Source organism: Harmonia axyridis, chromosome 2 (genome assembly GCF_914767665.1).
Source record: "Harmonia axyridis chromosome 2, icHarAxyr1.1, whole genome shotgun sequence".
NCBI classification, from domain to species: Eukaryota; Metazoa; Arthropoda; class Insecta; order Coleoptera; family Coccinellidae; genus Harmonia; species Harmonia axyridis.
In genome coordinates, this window is record NC_059502.1 from 48,834,514 (window position 1) to 48,861,328 (window position 26,815).

At 34.1% G+C, this 26,815-nt stretch overlaps 1 protein-coding gene and 1 long non-coding RNA gene across 4 annotated transcripts in view; one reads left to right on the forward strand and one right to left on the reverse strand.

Moving 5' to 3' along the window:
- The window catches only part of LOC123672222 (putative serine protease K12H4.7), a 30,961-nt gene extending 9,668 nt beyond the window's left edge, over positions 1-21,293 (reverse strand). The window contains exon 1 of the mRNA XM_045606238.1: positions 21,238-21,293. The gene's annotated coding sequence lies outside the window, so the exon portion shown is untranslated. The remainder of the gene's footprint in view (positions 1-21,237) is intronic.
- LOC123672223 lies at positions 112-25,225 on the forward strand. Of its 3 annotated transcripts, XR_006746232.1 has the most exons (4): positions 112-309; positions 2,792-3,104; positions 5,946-6,021; positions 6,120-6,433. It is a non-coding gene; the product is annotated as an uncharacterized LOC123672223 (long non-coding RNA). The 3 variants fall into 3 exon arrangements; XR_006746233.1 differs by lacking the exons at positions 5,946-6,021; positions 6,120-6,433 and adding an exon at positions 21,994-25,225; XR_006746231.1 differs by having other exon boundaries at positions 5,946-6,433.
- Positions 25,226-26,815: the final 1,590 nt, after the last annotated feature.

A 26,815-nucleotide genomic window follows, 5' to 3' on the forward strand; every position in this document is an offset into this window, starting at 1 on the left:
TAGCTCTTTCTCGATAATTGATAAGCTTTTGATTGTTTCAAAATATTGATGAAATCATTACCATTAAATATTGTCAGAATTTTAATTGTTTTGTAAATGAGATAACGTTCTGTCGGAGAGTTCTATATCTCAAAATGTATTCACGAGAATTGATAATTCAGCTGAAGCTTTGCCAAGTGAAAAAAACGTTGAATTTTTTGAAATTATTCTGTGAAAGGAAGTGCAAATATGATTTAATAATCATAGAGTTGAGGAAAAAGTCTCATTGCAACTCGATATTATTAAATTATTAAATATCAAACTATGTAGGTACGTATAATATCTTTAAATATTATTATCAAAAAGTAATATGAGAGAGTTCCTCTGAACATAGATATTCTTAATATTTCATACATTTCAACTGTCTTCTCAAAATCTCGTCGGAAGACAGTGTAGCGATCTAGGGTAAGTGTTGGCTATCACAACATGTGACCAAATTAGAACCTTTAAATTAGGCAGGAGGTAGTTTTTTAGGAATAATCAATGAAGAACATGCCTAGAAATGTTTACAATAGACGTCAAAATTTTTATATTGAATCTGATTGATGTGACCATTTGAAATTGTGCGAATGGCGCATGAAGGAACAAGCGCTCAAAAACTCCCAATGCTTTTCTCATTTTTTTTCGATAATTTGCTTGAATTTCTTTAATTTTAATGGCGTGATCAACTCAACACCAACTTTTGTCTGAAATTATTTGTCCTAATATACACGCAAAATCTCATCCCAATCAAATCGAATTGCCACAATAATATTCAAAACAATACGTAAATAATGGTTCAACGTCTATGTGTTAATAAATGAGATTAAAAAAAATTTGTCTAAATGCCGTGAAATGAATCTCATATTCAAAACAATATTCTTCATGAATTTTCTATGGTTTTGTTTTGATGATTCTGTGGTTGATTCAACATTGCATGCTTCATTCATGACTGTTGGTTGTGATTTAGTTTTTTTTTTTTAATGAGGTGTGCGGTCTATCCTTCATGCAAGATTGGTTGCAATTAATTAATTAATGATTTATGTTTTACATGAGTTTATTATTTTGGTGGGCATTCTGGGTGGCCATACTCATATTCATATGCATATGCGTATGCTTATAATATTTATTTTTGTTGTCATTAGTAATGAAAATTTATTTTATTTAAATTCTCTGATGATGGTATGATGAGGTTACATGTAAGAGTAGCTTCAAGCTGAATGTCGCCTTATTGTATCTAATTGAAGAATAAAGTCGTTTTGAATTGAATATGATCAGCTTGAAATTTAGCACGTTACTTGAGATTGGTATTGCATATCAATAATCAGAATCTCAATTCCCTCGGTCTTTTCTGACCATTGCTAGCTCAAAATTCGATAAATAGAGATACTGGGACGAAATGAAATGCTAGGCAAGAGCGATCGATATGTTCAGGGAAACGACCGGCCTAAGATTAAAGATTGGTTTTTTTTTTAAGTTTTTATTTGATATTATCAAAAAATATACATCAAAAAGACGCCAATTTACTACATCTTCTCAAATACGACATTTACTTCCTTCTTCAGTTCCTCATGAAAAATTTTTACTTACAATATCATTGAGATGTAGGCAATCCTCACATCAGTTACGCTATTTTGAGTAATTTTCAAAGAGAATAAAAATATAGAATCATCATATATAGAAATGGGTGAAATGCTTTAAGTTATCGAATTTTTTCAACGAATTTTGTCAATGAGATTTTTATTCAATTATAATAGTTATTTATGTATCAAGGGAGTTATGAGGGTTTTAACCACAGAGGGCAACAGATTTCAATCCCGAGGGACGTAAGTCCCGAGGGATTGTTGCGTTGCCCGAGGTGGTTAAAATCCAATAACTCACAAGATAGATAATTAATTTTATTTCATACTGCATGAAATATAAAAACCAAATTATTTTGGTTTTCAGAACAAAACGAATTATCTTTATTAAGAATTAAGTAGGCATGGTTGCCATGGAAATGTCACTGACAACATTGTAAATATTTGTCATATCGTGTTTCTCATCATATTCAAATTTGTGAAAATGAATGCAAACTCAGAGAGAATTGAGATTTCAAGAGATTTGTTGGAAAAGTCTGAAAAAGCTCGTTCCGTACTACTACCGATAAAGTCAGAACTTAAGTACAAAAAGGAATATGAAAAATTTCTGCAGTGGATGGAAGTTAACCATATGGATAGTAAAAACACGAGTGAAACTGTAATGTTGCTCAGTTCAACCGGTTGGAAAAAATACATTCGGGAAAATTCCAAGCAAAATTGCTAGTTTTTTGGAATTGCCGAATCCAGAAACATTCACAGGACATTGTCTGCGAAGGACTTCTGCGACTGCCTTGGTCAATGCAGGAGCAAATATGACAACATTGAAGAGACATGGTGGATGGCGAAGTTCAACGGTGACAGAAGGGTATTTGGCCGACAGCATGGAATTGAAAAACAAAACTGCAAGAATGTTAGCTGGCATGTCAGATGAAAGAAGGGAAACAACTTCATGTTTGAATACAGTCATTAACAGTGACAACCGTTCAATAGAAAATCCTTGCAATTCGGGTAACAACTTTAGTGGTAAATCCGATAACTGTCGGTTTGTTTTTGTGAACACTTTAGAGGGAGTTAAAGATCTATAACTGCCCTGTTTAACTCCCAAGGGAGTTATGACAATGTTTATAGTTACGGTAACTAAGCATTTATTCCTTTGTAATGTATCAGTATGAAATAAAAAACACTTCTTGCAGTGATTGGTGACGTTAGACTAAAATGTAGACGTCAGCTCTATGATGCTCCCTTAATTTCTCATTCAAGAAAGGATGGATAAAATGAGACTGATATCTGAGTATGAGTTATATTTTGATAAAAATTAAATTCAAACATTGAAAATGAAATTAAAGAATTAAATCACCTACGTGCGTATTCTGCAGAGGTAGCTATTTGAATTTTCCGCATTAAATTCAAATTAATTTTATTGTTTATCAAGAAAGATAATCGATACATGTAGATAAGCCATCTCCTGCCACATCAGGTAACCATCTCTCCTCTAATTATGATTCGGTATGTTGTATGCATACGAAGAAGACTGTTAAATTGTCAAAAGAATTATTCGCTGTATCTCAACAGAATAAAAATATACTATTCTGATATATTTTTTTGTATATAAAATTATACATGGTTTGGTAGACTGTCCTGATCTGCTGTACGAACTCAATTTTCATATTCCACGCTAGAGTGACAGAAGGGAGTCTTGCTTCTACTTACAATCAGTCAGAACAAACTTGGGCACCAAATCCCCAATCCATACAATATGTAAAAAAATCAATGAAATGTGCTCTCTTATAGAATATAGGATCCCGATATAAAACGACCTTCACCGAGATGCTCATTTGATAAAACGTATTTTATATTTAATTTAACATGTCAATAAATATATCACATATTCCACCGGTTTGCTTATTAGATAAATTCTATACCAATCGAAAGTATGAAGCCCATAGAATGTGCAAACGTTAGGTTGCCTATTTTTTTCCGGTCACAACTCTCGGGTTGCCAGGTATAAACAGGTCACTCTATACTAGCATTTTGCAACGGTCTGACTATTTAATCAAAATCAATAAAATTAAAGATTATTTCATTATGAACATGGTGGTATAGGGTTGCCTGCGAAAAATCAGTCCAGACTCCCGGTTGTCGAATTTTAAATTTCGATAGAAATGCTCGGACAGGTCGATTTCTGTTTCGAAGGGGACAACTTAAGATGTAGGTTACGGACGCATAGCGCTTCAACCCTTGCTGCTACAACCCCCACCCCCAATTTTTGAATAGGGAAGATGGGGTGAGTGATACCTCAATTTAAAGGTATTTTTATACTGATTTCAGCACAGTAATTGTTTTTTCATTTTATGCATTAGTTCTCGAAATATTCATGCGTTAGTTAGTTCCATGTTTCGTTTTTTATTAGCCACAGACCCGGTTTCTTGAAACTTCGACACTAATTCCAAAACATACTTCCTATTAACATGTTTATCTAAATGATACTTAGTTAAGAATATTTCGAGAACTAATGCATAAAATGAAAAAACAATTACTGTGCTGAAATCAGTATAAAAATACCTTTCAAATGAGGTATCACTCACCCCATCTTCCCTATTCAAAATTTGGGGGTGAGGGTTGTAGTAGCAAGGGTTGAAGCGCTATGCGTCCGTAACCTACATCTCAAGTTGTCCCCCTCGAAACAGAAATCGACCTGTCCGAGCATTTCTATCGAAAAACTTTATTTCGTCTGTAATCTCGTCTGTTTCGTTTTCAAATGGCCACCCTGTAAAATAAAATCAGCTTTATTTCAAAATTGTGCCAGATAATGTATTTAAGTGCTTCTCATCATTTTTGTTGAACTTTAGAATTTAGTGAAAAACTTTATTTCAAAATTTTGTCGGGCAACTGTGGATTTATGTACTTCTAATTATTTTTGTTAATCTTTATGACTTTGAAAAAAAAAATTTCAAAATTGTGTTGGGTAACTAGATTTCTATTTCTATAATTATTTTCATAACAAAATATTATCTTGTAATTGGGTTTGCTCTTGTTAGACAATAAAGGATTCAAACATATCTTCACCCCCGAAGACAGAGTTTTTGTAAAACCCTCTTTTATGTACGAGGTGCAATTTCGTTACAGTAGCCATTCCAGTGAAAACTGCACATAAACTAGTTCGATGAATATCAATGAGAAAGAGAAAATTTTGCCATCCAAAGGGCGTTGTCACATAAGCTTAAAATTTGGACATACCTATAGCAAAGGGATGCAGAGTGAAAACAGAATGTAAAGGCCAACATGTTACATTAATGTGTCTAAGTCTGAGTCTATGATACTTTTTTTGGAGGAGACAAGTCTGAAGTTAAAATCATACTGTATATAAAATTAGACTGGAAAATTTTAACAAACGATATGAATGTAACTTTGACGCTCTTGATCAGCCCATAATCTGTAGTAATGTTAATTCTATCTAAGAGAGTCCTTGGATGAATGACTATCAAATACAAGAACATGTCCTATTGAAATTCTGATCGGAACAGATATTGCCGGAAAACTTTTCACTGGTAAAATCTGAAATGCGGTTTGGTTGCTATAGAGCTGCGGGTTCTTGAATTTTCTTTGAAGAAGCCTCTGTCATTACTCTCAGACATCTTTTCAATTTCATATGAAATCGTCTTTTTGAACTCAAAATCACCTTGTCCAATTTATCATATAACGTTTAGTTGATTTCATCAAAAATCGCCTTGAAGTATCAAGCTCTATAGTAAAAAGGCGACGCAGTTTTAAAGGCGCATTTAAGTACCTGTTTGTACTATTTGCTCTTGGTGATTTTTTTAATTCACTACAAAGAGAAAAAATAGAATTTTCACCACGGAACTATTTTGTGTCAAAAAATATGCGTTATTTTATTAACTGACTTTGCGCCACTACAATTTGGCGCCCCAGCAAAAAGTCCGGTAAGCCGATCCTGGCGACGGCCAAGCTACAAATAACAGCTGATTCAAAAACTTATTCTTTAAATAATATAAAACATACATCTTCTCTTTCTTCTCAGCAACAATGAGTTGCCATGTCTAACGATAAAGATCACTTAATTTAAATTCAAACAATCATGGCAACCATAAGTGTCCGAAAGTGGACTGACAAGTGGTATAGGTATCTGTTTCATTGCTGGTTAGGCTCAGGATTTTTGGATTTTACATTACAAACTTCTTAGAATTTTTCGAAGGCACTAGTTTCAATATCCAATAAAAATGTCTCCATAATGCAGTCAGTTTTACAAACATATCTATATCAAAATCGTTGGTATACAATTATGGAAAAATTGAGTCAAGGGTAACAAAATTTATATTTTACTTACAGAGAGATCCAGTGTATTCATACAAAAGGAAGTTTCAAAATAGAAACCTGATAGAATTGTTTGAAAAACTTGTGGACGGTAATTTTTTCCTCTTTTTATCAATTATAATTACTAGAATCTGCAAATCCAAATAAAGACGAGTTCCAAGATGATCAATATAACGAGAATGATTTCAGTAAAACTTCAGAGGAACAAATATGTGGAAAGAATTCGCCATTGAGGGGTGGAGAGTGAAACGAAAAAATAAATTCTGAACGAAATCCAATCGAATAAGTATTACAAAAAAAAATATCACAGATGAATTGCTATTGAAATTGGTATGAAATACATATTTGTACGTCCTTCAAAACGTAGTTTTATTACTACCAATGATCTGTTACTCAATCAAAAAAGGAATTGTTTCCTTCAGTACAGTGATATTTCGAACGAAAAATCTATTTTTTGTTTTATGGTTATTATCTCCGAGGTTATTAATTTATTTATAATCTTATTGTTTTTTTTGATAATTTTTTTATTTTTCACTACGCATATGACCATTATTATAGATATTTTTATTTCCTATGAAAAAACAAGATTCTCTTTTTTTTCATGAAAGATGTTTCATATTTAGAGCTTCTCTTGGCTGCATTATGAGAAAAAAAAATTTCAGAATTAAAATAGTTCTGGTAGCGAAAGAGTTAATTATCGAAATATTTTTCAAGCCAAGTTATGTTTTCATAAAAATTTGAAGCGTTGAATGGGAAAAAATATGAATCAAAATGTTTTCCACTGCACTTCTATAGTTTCGAATTAATAAACTTTTTGAATATTGAGAAAAATATCAATTATATATATGTTCAATTTTGTTTATATATGCCTACCATATTTCCGGATTATTTTAAATCCATAAACTCATAAAATATGAATTTGATTTTCACTCAAGTCTGTCATAATAAAGAAAGAACATTCGTTTAGATATTACTTCTATGTAAGAAAAAATACTTTACATACATACATTATTTTTCAAATTAATCAGAATAAATTGTAATAGTGCGATTATCATCATATGCATAATAGAAGTAATGATAATATATGGGTGCCATAGGATACAATGCGGACAAGTGAAGTAATAGTAAACCCCTTAAAATCACAAGAAGGCTGGTCCCTTCAAACATCACCAGTTTTATCGTAATTTTTTTCAAAAGTGAGTTAGCAGTGAGCGTGCCATTATCTCCAGACTTATTATTCATGGTTAGCGTATTTCGGATAACGAGAAATAATCAAATTATTCCAGTTGAAACTTCGAATAATGCAGATAATAGGCCTCTAAGCACCAGTCAAGCGGCGAACAAGAGAATTTGGTTTGTTTTTGTCGGAACAAATAAAATTTCAAATTTTGTGGATCTCACTACAATGTACGCTATAGAATTATATTCGTTTTACAGCTTGCAATTATAACGTCACATTCTCACCAAAACATTACAATTGTGTTTTTTTAGTGAACTATAAAAGATTACATACAGGGTATTTGAAATTCGATGCTCATTGAGAGCATCTCAACAACTATTAGACTTGGAGAAAAAATCTTCAAAAACACCCGATCTCATAAATCAGATTATGGATATCTTGATTCGTTTTCGAGTTACACAGTTTTTCTGAAAAATATTTCGCTATATCTTGGTTTCTGTCAGAGATATTTAAAAAACTCTAAAACTTTTTTTTTCAGTAATTTATATAGTTCATACAGAGTGTTTCATTATTAAAAAAAATTAGAACAGAGAATAGAGGACACCAAGTTAGTTCTGGATATACCCCATTTATTGGGTCTGACTTCCTTGGTTACCGAGATACAGGGTGATTCATGAATTTTGCTCATTTCTTTCCGAGATCATAACAAGCGAACCACGCAGTATATTTCTTTTATATTTGACGCACATCTTTCTTATTTAAAGCTTAAATGAATCACTTAATGATCACAAGGAAAATCCAGGTACGGAAAAAATTATGAAGCGATTGTGTGAGGTTAAGAGTTGAGGTCAAGAGTAGCTTTAGCTAATCTTCGCCTTTTCAGGGCAAATGTACGTATTATACATTTTATTTTTATTTATTATTATTATTATCTTTGAGACAACACCCTCTATATCGAAATTTTGTGAATCCGTTTTTAGATCTGAAAATAGCAGAAAAAACAGAACGAAGTCTCGTAATTCAAATTTCTGCGCAGACAATTCTACTGCACCAATGTTGAAATTGGATATCAAAAAGTGGTTATAAGTCACTTTTGTTAATAGAAAATATCGATTTCCATGTTATTTTGATATTACTTAGATACTATTATTAAATACATAAGTTTTCCTTTTTTTCCTTCAGACCAACCCATTGTCTCAATAACCGAGAAGATGCAGCTAACGGGTGTTTTTTTCGAGGTATATAACTTTAAGTTGGATTACTGTTCAAGATGGCGACCGATTTAACAGCTGTCAAGTGATTTATTCTCAGTTTGGTTTGGCAATTAATTCATCATGAATAAACTCACGCCTGAACAACGCTTGCAAATAGTGCAATTTTATTTCGAAAATAATGGTTCTGTGCGGAATACGTATCGCACACTACGTCCATTTTATTTTGTTTAGCGATGAAGCGAACTTCTGGTTGAATGGCTACGTCAACAAACAAAACTGCCGCATTTGGAGTGAAGCTAATCCTCAAGTGTATGTCGAAACACCGTTACATCCAGAAAAACTGACTGTTTGGTGCGCTTTATGGCCTGGTGGAATCATTGGTCCGTACTTCTTCAAAAATGATGATGGCCAGAACGTTACAGTCAATGGTGATCGGTATAGATCCATGATTACTAACTTTTTCATTCCTGAATTGAACAACCATGACGTCCAGGAGCTGTGGTTCCAACAAGACGGCGCAACATCTCACACAGCTCGTGCCACAATCGATTTATTGAAAGACACGTTTGGTGACCGCCTAATTTCACGTTTTGGACCTGTGAATTGGCCTCCAAGATCTTGTGATTTAACACCGCTAGACTACTTTCTGTGGGGCTATGTAAAGTCATTGGTCTATGCGGATAAGTCACAAATCCTTGACCATTTGGAAGACAACATTCGCCGTGTTAAGCTAGGTTGACATGGGTAGTGCATTGCGACCTATGATTTTACGCCTTATTCACGGGCGATGAAACGACGTATATTCGTATCGCCATAACCTATTTGGCAAATTTATGTTGTTTCTTCGTCGGCACAAAGGAATGCCGACCAACCCTGATGACTGCACATGTCTTTCTGCGTCAATCTAGATATTTATGACTATGATGCGGCTCCTTTTTGATGGGAATTAACTTTGTCGGTATTTCTGCCTGTTGTTTATGACCGAATTAAATCTCATTCCGAATTTCTAAACATGTGATTTCTGTTGATCAATCGCAAAACGTTTGTGGCTCTATTTTCATCCAAGGAATCTCGCTTTTTCATTTTCTCTTGCCGTTAATATTTTCACAAAAGTTTTTGTCTGAGAATATTTTTATATAGTTAGGCTATATGCACTATGCAGGGTATCCCGGGAAGAATGCGACAAATGGATACATAAATGGAGGTCATCATGGGGGACTCATATCAAGATCGCCATTTGCTATATACAGGGTGATGTTAATCTCATAAGTGAAATTTCACAGTTCAATAACTCTTTAACTAATCGACCGAATAATTTCAAATTTTGAAGAGTAGTCACTCTACTATCGCCTTCCTTCAATATTTCTGAAATCGCGAACAAATCAGATCCGGACTTTTTCTATTTTCGGAAATATTGGATCACCCTGTACGTGCACTTTTCTCGAATTCGTAACCACAAATAATTAATTCATAGAGAAAATTCATAAACCATTATTGACACCGTCATACAGGGTGATCAATAAACATTGCCTTATGGGTGGAGTTTCATTGTTCGATAAACTTATCAGTAGTAATACTTTTTTCCATAACCATTTTTCCGAATCGGCTCGGTTGAAAAAATATGAGCTTTTGAAAATCCATAAAAAAATGTTATTTTCTTTTATATCTCGAAAATGGAATGGAATTTGTGGAAATGAATATGGTTTTTACTGACATGATGAATCTTTTCCGAACATGAAATTCCATCAAAGTCCGGTATACCTACTAAGTGAGAAAAAAAAACGAATCGGAAGAAATAGTAAAGAAAAAAGTGTTTCTTTTGACTTCGGGAATCTTCGGTTCAAATATATGTACCTGCAAAGACTCACTCTGTATAGTTGGGCTACTATATACATATTTCTGCTGACTGATGTCTGTCAGATTTTCAAACAATTTACTGATAACTGATTTCCATCCTTTGAAGAAAAAGTAGAGTTATTCTTGAAAATCTGATCAGAACAAGACAACTGCACAAACGTAGCTAAAGTATCTGAATCAATTTTCGCCGAAGAAAAACGAAAGTGCAGGACTGACTTTCTTCAATTTTTTTTTTACGGAAATGTCAGTGGCACAACTTCTCATAAGTGCAGCACAATTTTTACACATATTTTCATAAGAAAAATCGAAATAGAGATGTGCTAGGATGAGATTTTTCTAATTTTTGAGTGTTCCTGTGAAACCAAAAAAATTTATGAAATGAGTGCTGGCCTAGCTTTTAATTGAATTTTGTAATATTCCGTACATGTAGTAAAAATTTATTTCATCCGTTGAATCCCAATAACATGTTTTGGGAAATATTTTCAAAGTCGTATTTAACAAAAAAAAATCAATTTGACAAAGTATCACAAACCTAGTACAGCTCAATTCATTACAAAAAAAAATCGAAAATAACCTATGTCTACTTCCACTATGGTCGCTCCAAGACCACGCAACACGTTAAATATCTAACATGTTTGATATCCCATTTTACGTTCGTGCCGGCTGCGAAACCGTCCGTTTCGAGAATAGTTTGACAACTCCTCCGTTGACACGAGTCGATCTCTACACATAACCAACCTCGCTTGTGCTTCACTACCCGTGTCAACTAGGATAAATCGTTCATTTCGTGAATATTCGCACGATTCTTCCGTTGACACGGGACGTTTTCCATGTATTCTTGAACCACAGCTGTGATCCACTTGCCATGTCAACCTAGCTTTATTGCCGACGTACGGCCACAAATGTTGGAAAAAGTCATTGAAAATTTGACGTCCAGATTGGACTACATCCGAGCCAGCCGTGGCGGTCATAATATGCCAGAAATCATATTTAAATTGTAATGCCACAAGATTATCTTGCGGATAAATAAAATTCATGTCAATCGAATAATCCATCGTTGTTTTATTGCAATTTAAAGTTCTATAGCTCTAAAAAAACACCCTTCACTTGTAATTAAAAGAATTCTACGAAGAGTTGAGATAACGTTGAACGTGTACACATGGTGCTCGTATAATTTTTTCGGTTTTTGAAGTGCTTATTTCAGACAGTGTATTTCGGGAATTATACAATCGGAATTCTGTACTTTCGGTACAAAACTGTATTATGAACGATGTCGATTTGTAGTCATTGTGATGAAAATTTTATCGCCGTAAATCGCATAGCATAATATGCTCCGGCATATGTGCTAGAACTTATCGGGAGGAATGTGTTGGAATCTCCTCGGCTACTACAATGTTTGAAATCGCCGGGTTTTTGCTGTTATTACCCGGATTGTTATTAGATTCGCAATCAATATGATGAACATATACAGAATATCGTTGATATCAAACTAAACCAAATTGATGAGCGAATTTGAAGAGATGTTCAATGAAATGATGAATAAAATCTCTCAACAGGCTAATGATACTTTTTCGAAAATGTGTTTTATACCACAACCTATTAATGAAGTTCCCACTTATTCTAACATTGTTAACTAGTGTTAGGTCACTAAGCCTAAATATGCTGTATAAGCGAATTCAAAGACCAAGCTTGACATAATGAGAAATATTGATCCAATCGATTTGAAATTGGGAGTCTCCCAAGTAAAACAGATTAAAGATGGAGGCATTCTGATAGACTGCGATAACCCCGAGGGTGCCAAAAATTTCAAGAAGATAGCTAATGAAAAACTGTCAACTGACTACAAAATTCCAGATGTAAAGAAATTTCTACCAAAAATTAGAATAGTTGGCTTAGTCGAAAATTATTCCAGTATTGATATTTCAAAATTCTTAAGAGGTCAAAATAGTTCTGCTGTGACTGTGAAAACAAAAAAGAAAAGAACCAGAAAAGAGCAATTAATGTATAAATTGCAGCGGATCATTCACGTGACATTGAGTGTTTTTATCAGAATGTTAGAGGCCTTAGGTCCAAGACACACGATATTTTTTATTCCATTGCTCAAAAGGAATATGACATAATATGTTTATCGGAGACCTGGCTATCATCTGATATTATTGACTCCGAAATATGTAATGATATGTATGTTCTGTATAGAAATGATCGCATTTTTGACCTTACAAGTAAGTCGAGATGGGGTGAAGTATTGATTGTGGTGAGATCAAACTTGATGGCTTGTTCCATCGATCTCGTTCCCAAAAAAGAGTCATTTCCCAATGTTAATATAATGGGTTTGAGAATTGGTCTCCGGGGCTCTCACTTTTAAATTTTTATTATTTATATACCACCAAATACTGCATCTGATGAGGATGTTCTAGAGGCAATCTCGATGCTACCATGTGACCTTGATGATAACGCTAACTTGATCATTTTAGGAGATTTCAATATACCAGATTATGTCACTCACAGAGAAACTACTTTGCGCAATGTAAGAGTCGAGGCCATCGAGAATTTCAGAACGTTTTCGGGTTTACTCAGTGTAATGGGGTATTGAATTCCAACCAAAGGTTATTGGATCTTGTTTGCAGTAAATGTCCTATTGTAGTACGGGAATCTTTGTTTCCTCTCGACTCCATAGATGCGCATCATCCACCGTTAGAATTTTCTGTAGCTTCGAACTGTAAACCGATCAAGTTTCAGAAAGTCAGTTTTGAAGGTTAAAACTTCAGCAGAGCTAATTTGTCGCGCCTTTATGACATGCTCTAAACCTCAAACTGGGATTTTTTTGAAGAATGAAGGACATTAATCTGGCTTGGGCGCTTTTCATAATGTGCCTCATCGTGTATTCTCAGAATGTGTACCCATGTTATCTGAAAAAAAGATCTCTTACCCGCCTTGATTCATAGCTCATATTATTGGTAAGCTGAAAGAAAAAGTAAATTTTTAAGCAAATACAAGTCAACCGGCGATAGTAGTTTCTTAGATATGTTCAGGGATCTCCGCAAGTGTGTGAAGACAGAAATTACTAGCGAGCGAGCTGATTTCATTCAGAGGGCTGAAGCCGATTTATCTGGAAATCCTAATGAGTTTTGGAGTCATTTGAGCACCATAAGGGGCAATTCATTTTTCCTGGTTCTATGAATTACCAGAATCAGCTCCTCAGGACATAGTCAATGCGTTTGCATCATTTTTTAATTCGGCTTTCATTGTTTCTTCCAACTACCAGCATAATGATTCCTCCGACATCGCAGTCCCTGGCTATTCCTGAGATAACTGAGGACGATGTACTCAGATCCCTCAAACAATGTAAGGCAAATATGACTTCGGGACCAGACGGTATTCTATCTTTCCTGTTTAAAGACTGTGCGATTATTATGGCTAGACCTTTGACCTTTATTTTTAGACTATCTCTTTCTGTACACTGTTTCCCTATAATTTGAAGGGGGGTAGAGTGAGCCCTGTTTTCAAAAAAATGACAAAAATATGGTCTAAAACTATAAACCGATTGTTATTCTGAGCAACTTCAGTAAAGTATTCGAAAGATTACTCTATAATATTGATTAAGCTCACGTGAAATGTCGAATCTCGGATTTTCAGCATTAAGGGTCAGTCGACCATCACAAACTTGACGTGTATAACTCAGTACATCACTTCTGCTTTATATGATTCATCTCAAGACCTCAAGTTGATGCTATTTATACCTACTTCCCTAAAGCGAATGGACCCTGATATACTTCTCGGAAAACTGTCCTCCTTTGGATTGACTGAGAGTTTCACTCTTTTTTTTTAATCTTACCTTACTAATAGGCGACTTTGGATTCGATGTTTGGGTTTTAGATCGGCTGAATTCGTTGCGTCTTTTGGTGTTCCCCAGGGATCTATATTGGGTCCACTTCTATTTATATTCTTCATAAATATGATATTTGTTCACAGTTGTTATCCCAAACTTTGCTTTATGTTGATGATTGCAAGTTGTTTTAGTCGAATTCAGTGTGTTGAGGATTTAGTGTGAGAACCACATCCTGTGGTTCTCATTATTCTTTTTTATGTTGATGTATCGGCTCTGGTTTCTGATGCATATGTGAGAATAGGACACACATACGTTTTGTAGAATATTTCCCTCCTGTCAAATATTCTATACAGGGTGTTTCCTAAACATGCGGCAAAAATTCAGGGGGTTGTTCCTTGGACTATTCTAAGAATATTTTGTCCTTTGATGATTTTTGAAAAACCTATTTGTTTCGAAGATATAGGGGAAACAAAATTTCAGATAATAACATTTTATTATTCAACTCAACCTACAAAAACTGTTGAAAATGACCACCTCTAGCCAGCATACAAGCATCCAATCTTCTCCTCATTGACTGCCGAACCCTTTCAAAAACGAATAATAATAATAATACATCACAAAACGAATTCAAATGAAAACCGTGTTTAATCTGTATTCCTTTACCATCTGCACTTATCAATTTTTAGTCAAAAAACTGGCCGTTTTTAGTAATTGGAATGTTGTTAAACAAATTTAAAAATAAATTGTACCTACTTAGTAAACACAGTGCGGTACGCATTTTTATTTAAACTATTATTAATTTTAAAAATATGAAAAATGTTGTTCGCCCTGTATCTTCGAAACAAAGAGGTTTTTCAAAAATCATCCAAGGACAAAACATGCTTAAAATAGTCCAAGGAACAACCCCCTGAATTTTTGCCGCATGTTTAGGAAACACCCTGTATAAATGGAATGCAATTATCCTCCTGTCAAAAATTCTATGTATGTGGAGAACAATTATCGAAAATTACAGCGATAATTGCATTGTAGGAAGCGAAACTGCACTGCGATAATTGTTCTGTTCATAGATGCATAGTTTCTATGCATCTTACACAGTTCGAATCTATGGCAATTCCATTCTACATCAGTTTGACAAGTAATGTAACAGTTTATTCGGGAAATATTCCCCCGAATTACACTCGTGCATCCAAATGACCGGATAATTTCGCATTCCAGCATGTTTTCTTTGAAAAACTGCATTCGGTCATTTTCATTTTTGGAGAAAGAGCCCGACACCGATGGTGGAGGGCAATACCTCTCTATTCTGTGGTTTTAGCGTATCCTCATAAAGATCCCTAGGGAGCTAGGGGGAAGGAGCCAAATTTTACGCTCCGCCCTAATTAAAGTAGGAAGAAGGGGGATCGACGTTGCCAAATTGAAGGGCGAACTTTGAACTATTTTTCTGTGACATTAACAGAAAAATAAATAATTTCTATTTTTTATGTCTATCTCAATCTAAAATAAATCTAGCACCTATAAATATGGAAAAAACAAATGGATAACAATAACTAAAGCTTTAAATTATATTTTGATAGTAATTCGAGGTCACTTTTACTGTCATACAATAATTCCACCATTGCCAAATGTACATATTACATTGGATCTATTTTTCAATTCAATACATTTATTTAGATTTTCCATAATAAACCATGAGTGATATATATAAACTTACTGTATTTGACATAAGCAGTAAAATGAGCTAATTATAAATTATAATAACACCAATAATCGAATTTTGAAGAGACACCCCACGTGTGCATCTTTGACATTTGTCACAGAGAATGTCGTTTATGTCACAGCGTTGCCAAGTTTGTATCGCAATGAAAACCGCTGGGTCCAAGGCAGCGGATTTGAAGTCAATTTTTTTCGTCTAAGAACTGACAACGTTGTAGGTTGTATCAAAAGTTGCCTATCATAAAATGGTTTTTAATTTATTAGAATATGACGATTGAATCAAAATTTATGTTTAAAATGAAAAATACATCTAAATATCAACAATTGAACAAATTATGGTAATTTTGCATCTATATCGGGGGCTTGAGCAGAGTGGGCGTGGCTCCTTCTCCCTAGCTCCCTAGGGATCTTTATGAATCGGTACCCAGGTCACTTTACTTCTTTAATTATGTAAAATTCACGTACATATATTCATAGGAATGACTCGAAAATGTTGCTGATTTATTAAAAAAATTAACAAACAAGTACTTCGAATATTTTCATATACCATTTGAGATGACTCACTCGGTCTCGCTGAATAAATTTCACCTTCTGATAGGAATTACCTAAGTCGATCAATAAAATGGAAAATCTTATCGGAAAAAGTTCACAATAACACGGAGATAAACTTACACGAGATACAGCGAATCACAACAAAGCGAAAACTAACCCGATTGCCCGCTTCCCGAATAGTGCAGAATAATTGCAGTTCCAGCATGTTCATGCCTCAAATCTATTTTTAGAGGCCTTCGCCTTCAAATGAGTAGGAATATTCTCGATTTCTCGCCGCGCCGATGTAGATAAAGCGCTAGACAAGGAAGCGCGTTAGGCATGCCGCAGACCGTTTACCTACTTCTTAATGAGGAAATGAGATGAAAATTATGGGACAGAGACCCAGTGCCGTGCCGAATGATGTGAAATTGAGGTTGAAATGGATTAATAAAATATTCGATTAATACGTGTAATTTCAGAATTCATTTGGTAATTTATTTGGGAGGCATTGCCTCACCTGCCACATAGGACAAGCCACCTCTGTTAATTTCTAATATCATCGTCTAATAAGAAGGTCGATGCGAGCGTTGCCCCCCAATCTGATATTTCTAAATGCGGATATTGCAAAAACAACTTTGTGAAAAGTTGTTGGGTAAAATCTGGCAAAGCTGTGGGGAATCAATGATATTCCAGAGTGTCACCGATACAAAGGAATGTGAAAATTTCGAAAAATCAAGTGGTTTCAATAATTATTCTACGATGAAGGATCTGATGATTTAAATTATTGAAGAATTGCAGGCGAGAAATCTTCCATTAATGGAAAATACTTCGTCTCTGAAAACTAAAATTTCCGATATGGAAAATAAATTAAATGAAAAAGATGTTCAAATAACCACATTGAATATAAAAACTGAAAATTCATAAACAGGTGCCAATAATTGATAAGGATGTTTTGATTCCGACTGCTAGGGTGCTAGGATTTCTAATGTGAATGCGTCAACTAATGATCGGGAAAGTGTAAAGAAGCAACTGAACTCTACACAGATGCAGAAGAGATCGGCGCTTACAGTAGGCAGTAGTAATACTAAACAACAAAGAATAAGGTTACATCGAAATATGTAAACAAAGCAATTCAAGAGTCGAAGGATATACAATTGATGAATAAATACATCGAGATGGAAAAAGACGTTCCACGAGAGAAATCTGAGGAAGATAAATCGGAATGGAAAATTCAATATAGGAAGAGATCTAGATCGCAGAGGACACTTGTGGTGGTAAATTATGGTGGTCCATCTTCGGTGGAAGGTCCATTCTGAAACCATCAACAACTGTGGAGGAACTTCAAACATTTTTAGGTAAAAAACTTTACAGGAGTAAGATGTGAATTAGTCAAGTCCAGATACCCAGGAGGTTTTGCTTCATTCAAAGAATTAATAAAAGAAAGTGAGTTTGAGAAAGTTCTTGTCAGTACCAACTGGCCAAATAGGTCAAGCGTTCATAGGTTTTTTCAGCCTCGAGCTTCATTTCTGAAGCCGACTCAGGAGCGGATCAAGGCCCTACTTTTGGGGGGGGAACTTTTAGATACTCAAAATACTAAAAATGTGGACCCCAGACACTTCCGCCATTTTGGGACTTAATTTTTTTTGCCGTTCATTAATATGGATTTTCACAAAATGTATTGAAGATTTTTGCTGATCTTGTAATTATTTGAGCCTTAGTATGTCAAATTCCAGGAGGGTCGGCAAAATTTAAGAGGTGGCTGGGCCATTTGGGGGGGGGGGGCGTTCCCCCAGTTCACCCCCCACTGGATCCGCGCCTGTGCCGACTTGAACACTTCCATGTCCTTGTTTCTGATCACTGTGCTATTTTGATAAATCTGAAATCGAGTATTTTAGAGAAAAAACATAAGCGTACAATTTATGCCAGAGTGAAAAGTGCTGAAAATATTGAGACTTTCAAATCTTTTTATATCAAGAAAGTTGGGATGAAGTCCCAATATGTCGTTCGATTTTTTTCCTCAAATTATTCATTATTATTATGAGAAATCGTTTCCCATGAATAAATTTAACTCTCATTCAACACAGAATAAGGTCCTTTGTTCCGAATTGACAAAAATCAGAAACTTTGTTAGCCTTTTTGGTGAACTAGCCAAACAAGATTAACGTTTCAAGGAGGATTTCCGGTATTATAATAGTATGTACCTACATGAAAAACCTATCTGAAATTCAAGTAATGCATTTTGATGCTGAAATAGCACAATCAAGTAATGAAATTAAAACTACATGGCAAGTTTATTGATAGAATAAAGAAAAAGGAACATAGTTTAAATAACATTGTTATTGAGGAAAACGGAGTGAGAATTTCTGAGATTACTGCGGCAAACAATTTCAACGATCATTTTTTGAATTTTACCTCACTACCATTTAGTGTGGATGTCCAGTTCAATAATAACACCATGTTTATGACACCTGTCTGTGAGGGGGATATATTGAGGTTAATTGCTAGGCTAAAAATACAAATTCAGCGGCATTTGATAATATTTCCAATAAAATAATTAAAATATGTAAGCTAGAACTTTGCAAGCTGTTAACTTATCTGCTCAACTTAAGAATTGAAACAGTTATTTTTCCGGAGAAACTCAAACTAGCCATAGTAACACCTATTTACAAAAGGGGTGACACTAATTCTTATGAAAGTTATCGTGCTGTTAGTATTTTATCTAGTAGGGCAAAATTTATGAGCTCAAGATGAATGAACTGTTGACTTCATTTTTTGATAAAAATTCTTTATTATCAATATCAACTGCCCAAGTGTCCAACATGGGTTTACGAATAACTGTAGTACGGAAAATGCACTCTATGAGTTGTATAATGAGATTGTGGCAGATCTAGATTTCGGTATGCATGTTGTGGGTTTGTTTGTAGATTTTTCTAGAGCCTTCGATTTTGTTAACCACGAACTACTTCTTATGGTGTTCGAGGTCATAGTCTGGACCTGTTCCGAATCATTTGACAGGTAGGTCTCAGGTTGTAAAAATTCGAGTTTTGAGTACCATGCAGGTGTTCCTCAGGGGTCGATTCTAGGCCCAAAGCTGTATGTAATTTTTAGTAATGATATCCCAAAATTTGTGAAGAAGAAATCACCTTCATGTAATATAGTATGTTATGCTGATGATACTAATATTCTTGTTTCTGGTGCTGATATAGAACAAGTTAAAATCTCTATTGCAAATACTTGCAATGATATGTTTTAATGGTCAAAAAAGAATAATTTATTGATCAATTGTTCGAAAACTCATGCGGTACATCTCCCATTGAGGGTACCAAGGGTGATAGACAATGAAATTCAGATACCTGATGCCGAGATTCATTTCGTTGAACACACAAAGCTTCTGGGTGCTGTCATGGATTCTCGATGTCGATGCACAGAGCACATAGATTTTTTGTGTGTTAAAATCCGTAATAGTTGTTTTTCACTCAGGTTCATGAAAAAGTATTGTAGCAATACTATATTGAGGTCAATTTATTATGCTAGCATTCACTGTCACTCGAGATATGATGTGTTGAATTGGGATATAGTGCCACTGAGGTTGGGAGAGTATTCATACTGCAGAAGTACGCAATAAGAATATTTGCTGGGATTGCTTTTCGAGAATCATGTGGGACATCCTTCAAGGATTTTAAAATACTCACTTTGGTAGGAATCTACATTTTTGAAGTTTGTAAATATGTGTTCATGAATAGATATTTATTTGTTAATGATGTCAAACACTGTTATAATACCAGAGGAAAATTTTTGTTAGCACCTAAAAATCACAGTACTGCGTATTATCAAGAAAATCTGCAGTATATGGGTTGTAAAATTTTTAATAGGTTACCTGTAGAAGTACAAAATTCTCCAAATTCATTTATTTTCAAGAAAAGGGTTAAGTCGATACTTTTAGATAAGAATTGCTTTTATATTTCTGAGTTTTTTGAATGAATATGTTTATTTTGACGTTTTCTTTTGTTATATGCTCTGTATATTGAGCATAAGACATAAAGATCATTATTATTATTATCTCAACACTTCAAAAAAAACAAAAATACTTGGCATACTTAATTTTTTTTTAATTTCAATATCATATATAGCGGGTGTTTTTTTTCGAGGTAGGTATATAACTTTAAGTTGGCATTACTGTTCAAGATGACGACCGATTTAACAGCTGTGAAGTGATTTATTATCAGTTTGGTTTGGCAATTCATCATGAATAGACCCACGCTTGAACAACTCTTGCAAATAGTGCAATTTTATTTCGAAAATAATTATTCTGTGAGGAATGTAGTGCGCGGTAAGTATTGAAAGACACGTTTGGTGACCGCCTAATTTCACGTTTTGGACCTGTGAATTCGCCTTCAAGATCTTGTTTTTTAACACCGCTAGACTACTTTCTGTGGGGCTATGTAAAGTCATTGGTCTATGCGGATAAGCCACAAACCCTAGACCATTTGGAAGACAACATTCGCCATGTTATTGCCGATATACGGCCACAAATGTTGGAAAAAGCCATCGAAAATTGGACTAGATCCGAGCCAGCCGTGGCGGTCATATGCCAGAAATCATATTTAAAATGTAATGCCACAAGATAATCTTGCGGATAAATAAAATTAATGTCAATCGAATAATCCATCGTTGTTTCATTGAAATTTAAAGTTCTATAGCTCTAAAAAAAACACCCTTTACTTATATGAGGAAAGAACGTTTTCAAGACTTCTAGTGTAGTTCTATACCGACTCTCCTAGACCTGTGTATTATTTCTCTGAGAACAATCAGTAGCTAAAACATGAACTTTTAACAAGGTTTAAGTTTTTTCTTGTGAAATTAGGTACAAGATTCATTATAAGATAGAACCAACTGAAATTGAATTCTCAAATGAAATGGAGCATCAACATCAACTATACAGAAGGTTTCAAACCATTTTTCTTACATTAGTATGTTACTTACAGTAGCTCGTAGAAGAAAATATTAAGGTTATATTTTGATTTCACACAATTTATGTACTGATACAATCTAAGCCATAGACCTTATATCATTTGATATTAGGTCTATGATCTAAGCCTTCTATATCAAACAGACCGGTACATTGCCGAAGAATGCAACGTTGCCATTTCTACGATAGAGGGAGTTAGGATTGCACATTACAGAGGTTATGGAGGAAGTTAGTGTTTTTTTCAAGTGAAAACGTACTTAAATATGAAAAATTCGTGTAGTGTATATGTGAAGTGTATAAAATTAAGGATTCAAGATTCAGTAATCGCCAATAGTTTTTTTATGGATCAATAAAACTTTCCCGACTTTTGCCTATACGCGTAGGATTTCTCCTCGCCGTCGGCTTCTCACTCCTCGCCAAAAGGAACATTCACTCAATCCCAGATATTCAAAATATCAGAAGGGTAGAGCTCGGTCGTGTCCGGTCCTTGTGGTCCCCCTGGTTCTCGTCGAACTTTTGGTCCTCTTACACGTGATCCTTGGACCTGTCCTTCGCTTCCTAGGAATTTTCTCACCGTCCTTGCAGTACCCAAAAGAACAGCTTTTTGCATTATATTACATATATACTCACTAAGTCCCAGTTGCTTGATATTCCTCTCTTGAGATTTTTGGGCATTACCCCCATGTTCCATACAAATTGATTGCAATTGTCATTGAATAAAATTTTTTATCATTAATTATTCCAGTTGAAATAATCATCTTTTTTTTTAGGTCGTGGAAAATCATTGTTGAGGCAACTAAGAGTTTCCAAATATAACTTGTCTCAACGAGAAAGGATTTTGTTAAATCTTTTGAAAAAATCGAAACGCAGATATAACATGGTCCTCCAATAAGTTCTACAAATTCAAGACTAGGATGAACGAGGCAAAAAAATTTATGGAGAATAATTTATTTCTCAATTGATGAAAAAATTCTAGCTTTAGCATTATATAAATCATCTCCTAAAGGATATCGCCTGTTGAGTAAAATGTTTGCATTACCAACAGGTGCTACTCTGAGGAGATTATTGCTAAAGCTAGAATTTAAACCTGGTGTGAATGCTCATATTATGGAGCACCTTAAAAAGGTTGTTTATAGGATGAATGCAAAAGAAAGAGTTGTGCACTCATATTTGATGAAATGAGTGTACAAACTTTAATCTCCTATAGTCCTTATAAAGACGAAATTGTTGGCTTCGAGGACTATGGAGATGAAAAAAAGGCTGTTATAGCCGATCATACCAATGTTTTTTTTATTAAAGGTTTGTACAAATCTTATAAACAACCTTTGCTATTCACATTCAGCAGAGGAGCTATTTATTCTTATGAATTGAAATCCCTAATAAAATTACTCATAAAAGAATTAGAAAACATTGGGTAAGATGTTGTGGTCACAATTTGTGATCAGGGCACCACCAACACAAAGGCAGTGCAAATACTGCTTCAGGAAGGAAGACAGGAAGAACATGACCATTTTGGTTTTTTTGTGGACAACAAAGAGATTGTTCCTTTATTTGATACTCCTCACCTCATTAAAGGTTTAAGGAACAATCTCTTGACAAAAGATGCACATTTTTTATAAACGATGTCCCAAAAAAAGCAAAATGGAGCCATATCTTACAATTTTATAATTTGGACATATCTGACCCACCAACGAAGATATGTGCCAAATTAACAGATTCACATGTTCTGCCTGAAAAAATTAATAAAATGAAGGTAAAGCTATGCACACAAGTGTTCAGCAACACTGTAGGAAGTTCAATGAAAAGAATTTCTAAATGGGGTGAGTTGCAAAGAACTACTTGTATGATGATTTATTCTTTAAATTTCTACTTGACTTCCTAATCAAGATCCATCTTTATTTTAAAATGATACTGAAACTAATTTTTTTTCTTTTTTGAGATATTAAAGACAAATGCAGTTTACGTTCCGAAGCAGCAGACACTGCCGAATTCATTTTATTTTTGGATAAATTATTCGATTCTCTCAATGTATCAAAGATTCGAAATACACAGAGTAAGTTTTTGAAAGAACCAATAACGACTAAATCAGAACATGAAATCTTTTGGGAAAACTCAATCAAAATTTTTGAAAAAATGTATTTTTACGATGACAAAAAAAAATGTGGTGGTACCTACCATAAAAAATTTTATTTTGACTTTAAAAGCTTTCGTTTACCTTAAGAGGAGATTGTTAACTGAAAAAAATTTCAAATATATCTTGACTGGTGCTTTCAATCAAGATTGCCTTGAAAATTTTTTCAGTTATATCCGAAGGCATGGTGCAAGAAACACTAATCCAAATATTGGCCAGTTCATGTCCTCTTTCAAATGCCTTACTTTGAAAAACTTTATGTCCTCCCATTCTGTAGGTTCCAACTGTGAAGAGGATTTGACATCACATTGTTTGGATAATCTAAAATCATTTGTTTTATCAAAATATCCTTTACCTCAAAGTGTTGTGCTTGAAGATTTAAATATAGTCATTCCGAAATTAATAGTCCTTGAACAAAAATCAAAATTTAGTAGATGTACTTTAATTTATATGTGTGGATTCATTTGTAAAATTTCATTTAAAGATAAATTGATCAAACAATGTGATAAATGTAAAAAAAATTAACCTTTAACAGTGAAGAATTGGGGGACATAGATATTATTCAGGTAAGGCAGTATAAACACGGAAAGTTGACAAAACCTGGGCAATGTGTATCATTTTTATTTCGGCATTCTCTAAATTACCTTTTCTATATTATTCCGCGAATTTGTGAAAAAAAAGCATTTCCCTCTATTTAAAATCGTTTTTAATGAAATATTTGGACTTCAAAATTTTAAACTGTAATGAACATATGTTGGGGGAAAAAGTATGTGAAACAATAATAAGGTGTTCCTTGCACTAGTGGAGCAAGCAGGTAAACGAAATTATGAGTGGTACCGATACAAAATTTTCCAAGTTCCTTCTAACTTCCCCTAGTGAAGAATTAATAGATCCTATCAAAATAGGGGCAAAAAGAATCTTTGATACAAAGAGAAAAAAGAAACGATTTATTCATTCATTTAATTATACTTATATTTATTTATTCATTTATTCATTTATTTATTCAAATCAATTTATTTATGTTATTCATTTTTGTTGAAAGTAATTTTCTTATTGTTGAAACTAATTTATTCATTTATCGTTTATGATTTAATGTTGATGCTCCTTTATTTATTCAATGTTGATTTAGTTATACGTATATTGTATATTTTTTGTTGATTTTTTCATTTTTGTTTACTGCTAATAAATTATATGTTTATTCTACTATCGACTTTTATTTGCACAAAATGTAATATCATCACATATTATACCAGTTATTTATAAAAAAATTCAAATGGTATTTGTTCATCATTGATCTAGTCCCGACCGCCAGGGAGAGTTAATTTCAAATGATTCTATTTTAGGTAGTGTCGCATCTATGTTATCCGTAATCTGTGCAGCGTACGATGGATCCATCGGGTTCTATAAACATTTCTTGAATTCAGCGCTGGATCGTTCGGTGGCTGATCGGAGTCCATCGATTGCAGCGAAATGAAAGGCTGATGTTTCTGCTGAATGAAAGAGAATGTTTATGCAGTCATTTCTTGGGGTTGTTTTGTCAAGTGTCAGTGTGAAGTTAAGTTTGGTTAGGTTTTTTTTTTCTTTCGATGACGGCATCGACTGCTATGGTCATTAGCCTTTAACCTAACCATCACCGGACATGTACAACATCCATGACCTACCTAGCCAGGATTCGAACCCGGTACCTTCGGCCAGTATAGTATAAGGAAAGGATAGTAAGCCAGTGAAGTGCTTTATTCGATTCTGTCGATGTTGAGCGTCATCTAGTTGTACTCACGTTTTACTCGAATTTTACTGTCAAAAATTGGTCCGTAAAGTGGAGCCCTCTGAAAAAATCGGTGTTATTTTGAAGAACTAAAATATTTGAAATAGAGTGGTCAGAAGATTTCTATATTTTGATATTTTTTCTGCTCTGTAATGAGCATTTACGCCAGTGGCGTGTATTTGTGATAACTTGATAATAACATAAAAATTGTTGGCAATGTCATGCGACCCCTTTTCAACCACGCCACTGAATGAATTATCGTATTATTTCTGCGCCATCTATAGCTCATGATTCAGTGCCATCTATTATCGAGTTACTTCTCCAAATCCAACTACAGTAGCGACCCCTGGTGACTATTTCCTTGCCGTCAAACGGTGGTTGGCTTACTATCCTTTCTTTTAGCGCGTTCGGCAATAGCATCCGAGAGCGGACGGATATTTTAGTCACATGACTACAGATTTTACAGATAATCAAGATTTATCTGAAATAAACGAACGGTACTTATACTATGCTTCGGCACAGCAGTCGACATCTCTGTCCACTGCACTACCTAGGCAGTCTAGGTTAGGTTTATTATCAATATTATTTGATTATTTCACATTTAACGGTTATGTATTTGAATAATATTGAATTGTGGTGAAAGCTTTTTTACTCGAATTATAGAAGTAATAGATGGAAGAAATGATTAAATGAACATAATTGTTCAATTATCAATTAATTATTAATAATGATGTATGTTATTTACCATTAATTGTTATTAAAAAAATATTTCCCGAACAAATATTATTGTATGAAAAGATTGTTCAAGGAAATTATTTACATAAAACAATAAAATAGTTATTTATAATACAAGTGCAGAAGGCATTGATATTCTTCCACGAGTTCAAAATTCAAAAACGAGCCACGAAGTGGCGAGTTTTGGAATGAACGAGTGGTAGAATGAGCCTTCTGTACGAGTATTATACATTATTTTCTCTAATTCATTGCATTTTCATCGAAATTAATGAAATATTTCCATAAATATAATTTAGTGATTTTTGCATTGAAAACTGTTGGTTGGCAGAACTGATTTCTTTAAGGCATGTTGATGAATTGACAGATAAAGCCGTGGCGGAATGTTCGTAGTACCAACATATAATAATAAAATTTAACCATGAAAACTGTGCGTTTCTGATATATTCTCGCACGATTTTGTTCTACAAGATGTGGAAGAATGAACGGAATAACCACAGAATTAGAGAAAATATATTTTTCAAATAACTATGTAGGTATTTTCTTTTTGATGCAATAAATAAAGATATTTTTATGTGAGAAAATAAAATAGATTAACCTAATTATTCATTTGAACTGTCGTTGAAATACCATAAGAAAATAACATCACGGGCCACGGCATGTAGACAATTATAGTTTTCTTATATTAATCCATAGACATTGAAACCATTATTTCGTTGAAAAAGCGTTCGTAAACTCAACGTTAATCTATAATTCAGCATAGAATGCTGGTACAGCGCTGTCAAGCGTATCTCTTTCAGCGCATTCAACAGCGCTGACTTTCCGAATACGCTCTATTAGTGTGACGTCACACACCGCCATTTTTGGTTCTCCTGTCAGTGTTCGGAATCCAAACAAATAAATTGTCATTCAAATAAGTACGGTGTCGTTGAAGGAACTGGCTTATTTTCATAAATAAGAGTAT